This window comes from Cylas formicarius, unplaced genomic scaffold (genome assembly GCF_029955315.1).
Source record: "Cylas formicarius isolate icCylForm1 unplaced genomic scaffold, icCylForm1.1 PGA_scaffold_1__22_contigs__length_36826433, whole genome shotgun sequence".
NCBI classification, from domain to species: Eukaryota; Metazoa; Arthropoda; class Insecta; order Coleoptera; family Brentidae; genus Cylas; species Cylas formicarius.
The window spans coordinates 28,224,117-28,234,231 of NW_026844264.1; the positions used below are offsets into that span (position 1 = coordinate 28,224,117).

At 32.9% G+C, this 10,115-nt stretch overlaps 1 long non-coding RNA gene across 1 annotated transcript; it reads left to right on the forward strand.

Annotated features, from left to right (window-relative positions):
• Window positions 1-2,078: 2,078 nt before the first annotated feature.
• Window positions 2,079-4,426, forward strand: LOC132697008 (uncharacterized). The gene is made up of 3 exons (XR_009618102.1): window positions 2,079-2,366; window positions 2,993-3,119; window positions 3,176-4,426. It is a non-coding gene; the product is annotated as an uncharacterized LOC132697008 (long non-coding RNA).
• Window positions 4,427-10,115: the final 5,689 nt, after the last annotated feature.

The following is a 10,115-nucleotide window of genomic DNA, read 5'->3' on the forward strand; positions in this document are numbered from 1 at the left end:
ATTCTCTACTTATCCCAAAATCTTCCACATCTACAATCGGTGAAAGATAAAATTCCTCTCAAGACAGTACAGACAGAGAATACAGATCGAAAAATATCAACTAGATTAAAAGACACGACAAATCAGTCAGACTTCGGCAAATTACGACATCCGCAGCTTCTGCATATCAAAAAATCGAAATCATCAAACACAGGCAGGTATTTAAGATGCGTCCCGAGTAATTGTCCCTCAGTTTGAGATAGCATTCTGAAATCAGCGAATTGGCAATATATAATATAAGACAAATCAAAAAGGAGTTTTTTTACTCCCTTGTGTAAAATTCCTAATTACGCACCGATTTAGGGTGCGGGGAGCGTCACTTTACCAGGTCAGTATCGTTTCCCACGGGTTCGAGCTACTTCGGACATTTCCGGGATTTTACCGCACTAGTTGGAGAGCAATCGGATGTTTTCGGAATTTTGACGTTTGTCAATTCTGACGGTCGTGTCAGGGAATCTATTCGTGTTATTTTGCCCAAAAACTAAAGGTCGTAGAAAAAGTATAGTATGCAACACGTTCGGTAAATTTTTAAGTCACTCGTTTATTAAACGCACGTCCCACTCGTGTCAAATAAACTCGTAAGTTAAATGCCTTTTACCACAGTTGTTGCATAATATACTATTCCACCAAGCTCCACAGCCCGTTGAATTTTCTTTGAAAAAAAAAAACTGCGATCTAATACTAACTAAAATGGAAGAAATATTTCAACACACAAAATCGATAGGTAATGTGAAAAATAGAATCCGATCTGTCAAGCGAAAGTTTAAAGAAAGATAACATGAGTCGGCAAAGTAAAGAAAGGAAGTGTGGAAGTGTCAAAATGTTAATAAAGGAGAACAAGAGCCAAATGGAATTTCGTAACTTCTAGTTTGCATATTGCCTATAAAACTCTGTTAAATTTAACACAACCAACGTTCTAATATTACATCTAGAAGTAGTGTTGACCATCAATTGACCACTTCTTAACTGACAAGTCACAAAATGTTTGCAATTGCAATTCTGGAGTGTTATCGATCATTATTTTGTTTGTTTGTGATGTCCAGTTTATCTATAACCCTCTTCGTCAATTGACACAAAAAAAATTGAGCGGTTAATTCTACAACCTTATCCGGGAGTGAAGTAGAGGGAGTTTGTTTTAGATTGACGTGATGCTGGATCAGAATAAAAAACTAAGAAAATAAATATCCATTTTTAAATTAACGAACTAAACGTTTGAGTATGTTTCTTTTTCAATAAGACAGTCAATTCAATTGAAGTTGGTATTTGAAGCAACTGAAAACAATCTTCCAGGTTTCGTTTAAATATTGCAAGAAATTTTCTCAGAAGAAAAGTGTAATACTAGAACTTGGCCAGTGAAAAAATGTTATATAACCAGCATGAAGACTGGCCTTGGAGTGTTATAATACATTCACAAAATACTTGTTAAATAAATTAAAAAGCAGAGAGCAGTGGTTCACTGCTGATAAGCAGCAACCCGAGACATGCTCCGACAATCCCAGACCCTCCAATTTGAGAATGAAACGGTAAAAATTTACTCTATCAAAATTCTCTCAGAAGTAGGCATATTTTAAGTCTATATGAATGTTGTCCGCCAAAATCTCACCCCCACCAGATTCATTCACCAAATTGGCTGAGATGGAATTTCAAAACAATAGGAATTGCTTTGATAAGGTTTTTGCTGTTGAGTGCAACACTGCGGATTAATTACGTTTGGTTCTTTTGGTAAACAAGGAAAATCACGTACAAGGACTAAACAGCGTTATAACAGCAAAACTTTAAGATAAAAATCTTGCAGACATAAAAAAGTCAATTGCAAAACGTGCGCTATTGCTTGCACTATATGCAGGAATATGACATATAACTTAATCTAATTGACGCTGGTCTGCTTTTTTATAATTACTCCCTCATTAAAGGTGTTTGTTATTTCTGCGTGAATTAATTTCATGCAAAACTGTTGCGCAATACCCCCCGATACTTTCCTTAATTAGTATCGGGAGCTTGCAAGACGCCAGTTCGGTTCAAATTGGCGAAAAATAGGGTTGTGTGCAATATGTGATTGGCTTTCTATAAAAAATGAACTTTGCTAATGTACCTGTGTTGTAACGTCATAAGTTCGCAAAATTTCAAGGGTATCAAATTTTTATGGATATGTGCTATAGTTAATTCTGGAAAACAAAATTGAGGAAAAAATAAGAATGTGACCAAGCAAATGGGAAGGGCATGGGAGACAATAAACCGGAACAAAATCGATTGGAGAACTCATTGACACTGGCAATGCCAGAGAGAGGGTTGCCAACGTTAAAATAATAAAATAATTCTGTTGTGAGGTAAAATGATTTAAAGCTTACAGTCCTAGTTTAACCAATTATATAAAAAAAGACCATCCAATTCGGATAGTCCTTTTTTTTCTATGTAAAAAATAAATTGAAATATTTTGTAAACTGAACTGAGGTGGCTTTTATTTGATGAAAATCCATTTAACAAAACAAATATCAAATGTGATAAAGACACGAAAACAATTGTCAGGTGAATACACATAATTTCGTGAAAATCTAAACTTGTTCTAATTTATTTTGTTAAATATTTCGTTCCTAAACGATGGTGTTAATAAATGGGTGTTTTTTATTTATAATAATTAGGGAGTGGTCACAAATATCCAATTACTTTTTGCAATTTTTGAAAAGTAACAAATCATAAAGTATTCCGAGAATAAAAACAAAAATTACGGTTTTATGTAACAAAAAGTTAATTTTCTATTGAAATGAATACGGTAGATTATATAATAAAATTCTACTATCAGCAGCCTTACAAAATGGAATTTTTCTTATAGCCCTTTAACGTCGTCGATAATTAATAATATTAAAATATATTTATTACCGGCATTAGTTACCCTTAATAATCTGGGTACTTGAAATTCATTTCTGGTATGGACCCTTATACCATCAAATTGTAGGTGCGGAGTTAGAAGGATTTTTAATTTGACATCAACGGCTTCTATTAGCGGCCCAGCTGCCAAAAGCAATAATATATGGAAAAATTTCGATTAGACAAAGGAGTTCGTACATAATATTTTAATGGAGGTGCATAATATAGGTAATATTTCAACATATTTTACTATTTTCCAAGTAATTTTTAGATGAGAGATGTGGGTCGATCATATATTTCCATAGGCGTAACTGCGGATACGGTCAGGGAGTGTAAAAGAGCCAAGCCAGATAGAAGAACCCGCATATTAGTTATCGGATTATAAATAAATTTTAATTAAGAAAAAACTTTTCTACAAGCTGGGCTGCGTCGACACGTTGCGCCCGAAAAAATAGCTCCCATAATTCTCAAGGCACTTGCTCACATTATACACGAGTGTAGTATACCATTTTATACATAATCTATGTAACAATTGAAAGAATTGTGCGAGGATATCGAAACGGAAGCAAAGCCCTACAGATTCTACTCCAAAAATCCCGCTAACGCTATGAGAAAGAGTTGGATAATTTTTACAAAAAAAAAAAAACATCCTTATGAGGTAGCATTTATTTGCATTTTTATATTTTTTAAGCGATAATTATGAAACATAATAAAATTGTTAAAATATTACAAAGCACAAAGGAAAACTACCTCCATGTTCAGTTTTGGTTAGCTCTTTATTAAGACCTTCGGATTTTTGTCTGACATTAAATGGACCGTTGATAGTTTTGGTTAGTTTACGACAGATTGAATTTCAATTCAACTCGTCCCTGGTTGTTCCTTTTTGTCGACATTGACATTGGCACAGGTTGCAGACTACGTACGTCTTGTTCATTTGTTATAAAAAAAACCAAGTGTCCATGTAAATATACAGAATTTTCCATAGTTCCCCTGAAAGTCGGTAAATAATAGAACGTCTGCGCCCCTGTTTATAATGATCAATTATCATTTCCATTTATTTCGTAATTTGCCGGCCCATATGTAGTCAAACCGTTCATTTGTGATAAACGTGCGATATTTTACGGTAGTAATTTCCGCTTTTTAAGAAATAACAAGGTACTTGAGAAATTCTTGCCGGCAAGTTACAATGCCTGCTTTATTTCGTTCGTAATAAGTTTTACGGTAAATAATATCGAACATCAGACTACTGTGGAACATTATGAGGGTACGAGATTATAGGTGAACTCTTTTATGGGGTGCTTTATGTTATATTGCCCACAGTTTTTGCGGCAGTAAAACTCGCATTTGACAAGGTACCTGTCTCGCGCACGCGAAATTGCTGATTTTATAACGATAAAAACAAATGTTATTAATGCGCTTCGGTGTCTTCAAAGTGTTAGTATAATTTATTTAGATAATAGGGGCGATTGGAACGGCTGCCCGCACCGACTACCATCTTTGTTTGCTCAGTAAAGTATCTCAATGTACCGACGTAATAATACGGAAAAAAAATTAATTACAAATTCTTTATTGTTTACTTAATATTATTTTTATATTATCAAATTATATATAATATATTATAAAAATTATAATTAATCTCAATGAGGACTCTGATGGTGAAACAGAATTAAATTTAGACATTTAGAATAAAAATGTAATTATGTACAGATATTCCTAGCTATGAATTTATTATATATATTTAATGTCATTGTTTTTTCTTATTGTAATTTAATAAGATTATATCCATCCAAAGTGCGGAAAAGAGAATTAAGTTCAGTTTTTCTTTTATCGATAATGTCTTTTTAAAGGTACAAAAACGATAACAAATGATGTGCTTTAAAATCAAAGACCAAATGTTCTGAAACATGAAACGTGAATACTTGCAACCAAGGCGTAGGAAACAAATCTCTCCATCTGGCACAAAAGTTTAGATTACTTGAGTGTAAAATAGTTCTAAATAGTTTTAATTGTTTAAAAATTAATACAGCGTTGCAAAGTTTTGAAATTTTACACACTATTTTTGGAAAGAAGATCTTGAGATATGCCACTCTCATATAATGGCAATGGTGTTGGTGTTTAAAACGAAACTAACACTAAAGCTAACCAAAACTAACTAGCATATTGCTTTCTTAATAATATTATTTTTACCCCATGGCTTTATACCGAAATTTTCAGTTTTCCGTGAAAAGGAAGGATAATGGACGTATGTGGAACTACGGCGGGTAATTTCAAAAGTCTTTACAGGAAAAACTCAGCATATATTGGGGATGAAATTATTATAAAATTAAAAATCTCTCTACTCTACCAGGAATAAGGCAATTAACGAGAGACGTAGTTTAACATCCGCATTCAAAATATTTGTACATCGTCGAATTTCTGCAGGAATGTCTTAAAGGAAAGGGCGCACGACATTTTCTGACATGCAAACGAAATGCAGCAGGACGGTCCTCTCGAATTCCAGGAATTCCTAATATCTGTTATAAATGTCCCGTTTTCTGGTGTCTCGCCAGTTTTATTGGGTCTGGTCTATAGCTTGGCCGATGTATTAGATTGGTATCGAGTGGCACGTTTTCGAAGAGTGTAAATCGATATTCGAGAGTTAAGTTTGGAGAGAGAGGAGTTAAAAAATAGCGATGTATTATAACATATTCGCGATTGCATTTTAAATCTTTAAGCCTTGCTTGCGGTTTTACCGATTTAAACCGTTGAATAAACTTACAACAATTTTGGTATCCATATGCCAAGGTATTTGCACCAACTTTTCAAACGATTATTAGTAATTAAATGTGACTATTTACCGGAGCTTCTAAGCAAGAGTCTTTTTATGTTTACCACGACGGGAAATTGTGGTGGCTTTCCTGCTTCATTAATTAATTACGAATTAATTACATACATCTAGTTAATTAATACCGATAACACGTACACACATAAATAATTTGCAATCTTGGAATTTATGTAGTCGAAGAGGTAATGTTCATGTTATACAGTGTCTCCATCAGCACTTTGTGAATTAAACTATGTCGATCCTACGATTATAAAAATGACCATATCTATAACAATCTGTCACACACACATACATCTATAGAAGGAGCCAAGTGAAGCAAAGAAGCGCTGGTATTTGCACCTTTTCATTACGTCATTGTCGGGTCACCCTAGTGGCAAGGCAAATCTTGGGTAGTTTCATTAAAAAAAAAAAATTAACTACATACGACAAAAATAAAAAAACCGTAATTAAGGACTTGTTCAAACTTTACATGGCGTCCAAAGAAACTGTTTATTTTCTTTGATTTTTTGCTTATATTTTGGAGAAAAGTATCGAAGATTTTTGAATACTAGCTTCCTGGATATTTAGTTGATTTAGAAACCAGAGCAAAACCATCAGCCTGGCCAAGATGATCACCAGGTTTGAATCCTTTGGATTATTTCTTGTGAGGTCACTTGAACTGGCTTGAACTGAAAGGAACAAGAAATGGGATATTTGATTTGAATTGAATTTGAATATAGCTCCTTAATAACTGCTCACAGTTTAGTCTTAGTCTTGTAAATGCTCTAAGTTTGTTGAGAATGCAATCAATCATTAATAACAAATTCCAATACAGATTTAAATTCAAATTTGTTGTTATCCAAAACGGCTGCCTTTCACAACAAATACCAAGCGCGCCTTTTGTATATAAAATTGAATGGAAAATAGGTGAGCCTAGTCAAAAATGTCATACAGTGCGACACCAAAAAAATTATGGTTAATTAAATTCAGGGACAACACCGTAAACATTTTAGTTTCTTGTTATCAATATATTATTATCAATTATTGCCATGTTGCTGAACAACAACATAATAAAAAACCTCATGTTCATATGAACTTATCTTGAAATTAGTCAAAGATTGAGTAGTTGAAGTTTGTACAAGTACTTCATGAACGTAATGTTTTGTTTTGATAGGTACATAACAAAATTGACAAATAATACAGAATACGCAATAATCTATAAGGAAGTCAGGTACATTTTTTAATTATTTATTTTTTATGCACATTTTTTTTTAACTTATGGAGTTATACTTATTACTTACGTTACTTTATGAACAAAGTGTAGAAATAATGTTAGAAGGAAGTATGAAGAAGTTGCTATAGTTTATTATCATTTTAATTATCCATAAATTAATTCCCTGAATGGGTCATTGACTGTGGTATAGAAGTTAAAATATCTTGTTGCGAAAATGATTAATTTTTATGAAAACCATTTTTGTCGCATTGGTCTGGCTCTACGATATCAATTTGTCTCATTTTTGTGTTACGTAGAATTTAATAACCAATATTTAGGTGCAATTCGACATTCCACAAATTTATCAAGTCCTAGACAGCAAAAACAAACAGTCAATTTTGTCGGGTACGTATTTATTTAATTGTCCTTAAAAAGCCCGTAATTTAACGAACTCCGAACGTAATTGCGTTGATTACTTTCCCGTTGCCATACGAGTGACGAAAGGTGTTCGTTCCATAGCCTTTTTGCGGCATCTGTCAATAATCGTAATTAATCCACTAAGTTTTTATTATAACGACCTCTTAGGACGTTACGGAAATCGCGATTTCTATCAGCTAAATCCCCCTTCAATTTTTTCGAGTTAATAACAATAATTAATTTTTTTTTCATTTTAATTTGTTCTACCGAAACGCCAATTACACGGGGGTCTTCTGCCGCGTTCGTTATGGACCATAAAACGTCCCTAATGAGGAAATATGTTTGGTTGTCTTGCTTTCGGGAAATAATTAATTACCTACAACGCGAGGTTTGATTTTAATTGGATATTTTGCTGTGAAAATATACCGGCAATATATTCTTATTTGGAAATACATCTCAAAATGACATCCCTACTGCTCATTGGCAGTTGTTAACGGTCTTCAATGATTATATCGACGAAAAGATCTTCAATCTTTCTTTACACACTAACGCACTATCTGCTAACGCTAAAGTTAAAAAAAAATTAAAATGATGGGGTAGTTATATCAAAATTTAAAAAAACAAATTTAAAACCAGTATTTTGTACCATTGAAATGGTTTAATTCAATTTTGTAAAGAAAACAATATCCATTACGGTGCAGCATGCCCAGAGATAAGTCTAGTCATAGACAAGACATCCAAAACATGTTTTTTTAACTCATTTTTTTGTATGTTAATATAATATTTCATTATACCGTCTATTAGAGCAATACTTATAGTATAACGTCATATTTTACATGCAAATTATATGCTTAATTCCTACTTTTCAAACGTTTTCACCATTGGCAAGATATTTTCAGTGATTGATAGAGCCAGGATTACTAATTAGGAAGAATAATGAAACTAGCTTTACTTTATATTTTGGAAGTTAATTAGATATCGTTACCGTCCAATCTTCTTAATTAGAGTTACATTTTATGGTTGTGGGTTTGAGATTAATTTGACTCCAGTCTCAATTATGGCTGAAGAAAAGGTACGTCGTTTAATTGAAATGGTCCAACTAGTTGGTACTACTTAAGAGCACAGGTGATGAGAATTTTGGCCTGGCATTTTGCCGGATAAAAACTAAATTGTTATTATTGTTAAAAATTAATTAAAATAAACAGTTATTATCATGTTGTTCATAAAGCTAAACCAAAAGCGGATTTTTGAATATCTGTGTTTAAATATATCGAATATATTCGGATATATTTAGTGTTGGGACTTATCAATTGACCCCTTCTTCATTGACTAATCAATAACCTTTTTTTTTTCAAATAAATTTACGTATTGCAATTTACTCAATATTCACCGGAACTATCAAGGATTATACAGACATAGAAAACCATGCTTGTATACGTGGTTGCATAGGAAAATCCTAAAAACATAAAATAAAAAATCGATGTCAGTATTTAAAAAAAGTTGTTAGTAACGGACAGAAAAAAAAATTGAACAAAATTGGAAAGTACCGTACGACAGAGGGGAAAAATTAAAATAAACTTTTCAAATTTTGTATGCTGCTTTACACAATTTAGGCTCTTTTCACGCATCATCAACAGTTATTCAAATTGCGGTTTAAATTATATCGCGAGAAGCTATGTTTTGAAAAATAAAATGAAGAAAGCTGAATGTTTAAAATAATTGACATAGCTGCCTTAGGAACATCAGGGATAGAATTCATATTTCCCAGTATTAGATATATAAGAATTCTAACCCATTCACATTTTTTTAAAAAAATAGTATATTATGCAACAAGAGTGGTAAACAGCATTTGAGCCACGAGTTTGTTTGGTTATGGAGCGAATGCTTAATAATAATGAATAAATAGGATATTTTCAGAGATATTATCGCACGGTTTGAATTTTAACGTTTGACTATTACCGAAGTTGGAACCGAATGTGCTTGACTAGAAACATTAAACCTCATATCTTTGAGCCAGCACTGTACAGAAATTACTATTTCACCAGTAACTTACGAATAAGTTAGCCATACTCCTATAATTTCTCAAAAGCGAACAAGCATCGTCTTAACCCGGTTGCTACTGCGACTGCCTACGCATACCCTGTAATCTAGATGCAACAACTTTGTCCACTCTAAATTAAAATGTGGTTCTCGTCTCCTCGGAAGGATCCAAATAACTGGCCTTCGACTTTAAAATAATAGATTGCACCACTGCCCACTAATTATAACATTCCATTCTGATACATCGAGCGCTTAAAAAGTTGATTACAACACAAGACACAGGCTTCGAATTCTCTCTGGTTGTTGTTAAACTGCCACAATGGACAAGTCCGGTTTCAATTGAAGTAAACTTTCTTTTCCAGAAAAAAAAAAGTTTAATTAAAGCAGAAGTAAAAAAAAAAACATTTCCAAATTTGCGATACAGTCACAGCTTCGAATCTTAAAATTTCTTGTTTTCTTTAGGAAAATTTTCTTTAGTAGATCATCAGAACTTTTAATAGAACCCTCAACGTGCATCACACGGTATATTAGCTAATCATGCATCCACGATGATTTGAATTATTGCGCGTGATTAAATAAACTGATCACGACAGCAAAATCCTAGTACGTTATCATTTCCACAGCATCATTTTCCAGCGCGATATTGAGAAAAACACATAGAAATCAATGTAAATAACGTTTATAATTACCACTATTATTTTACACGAACAATAAAAAACACTTAATTAAAGTAACAAG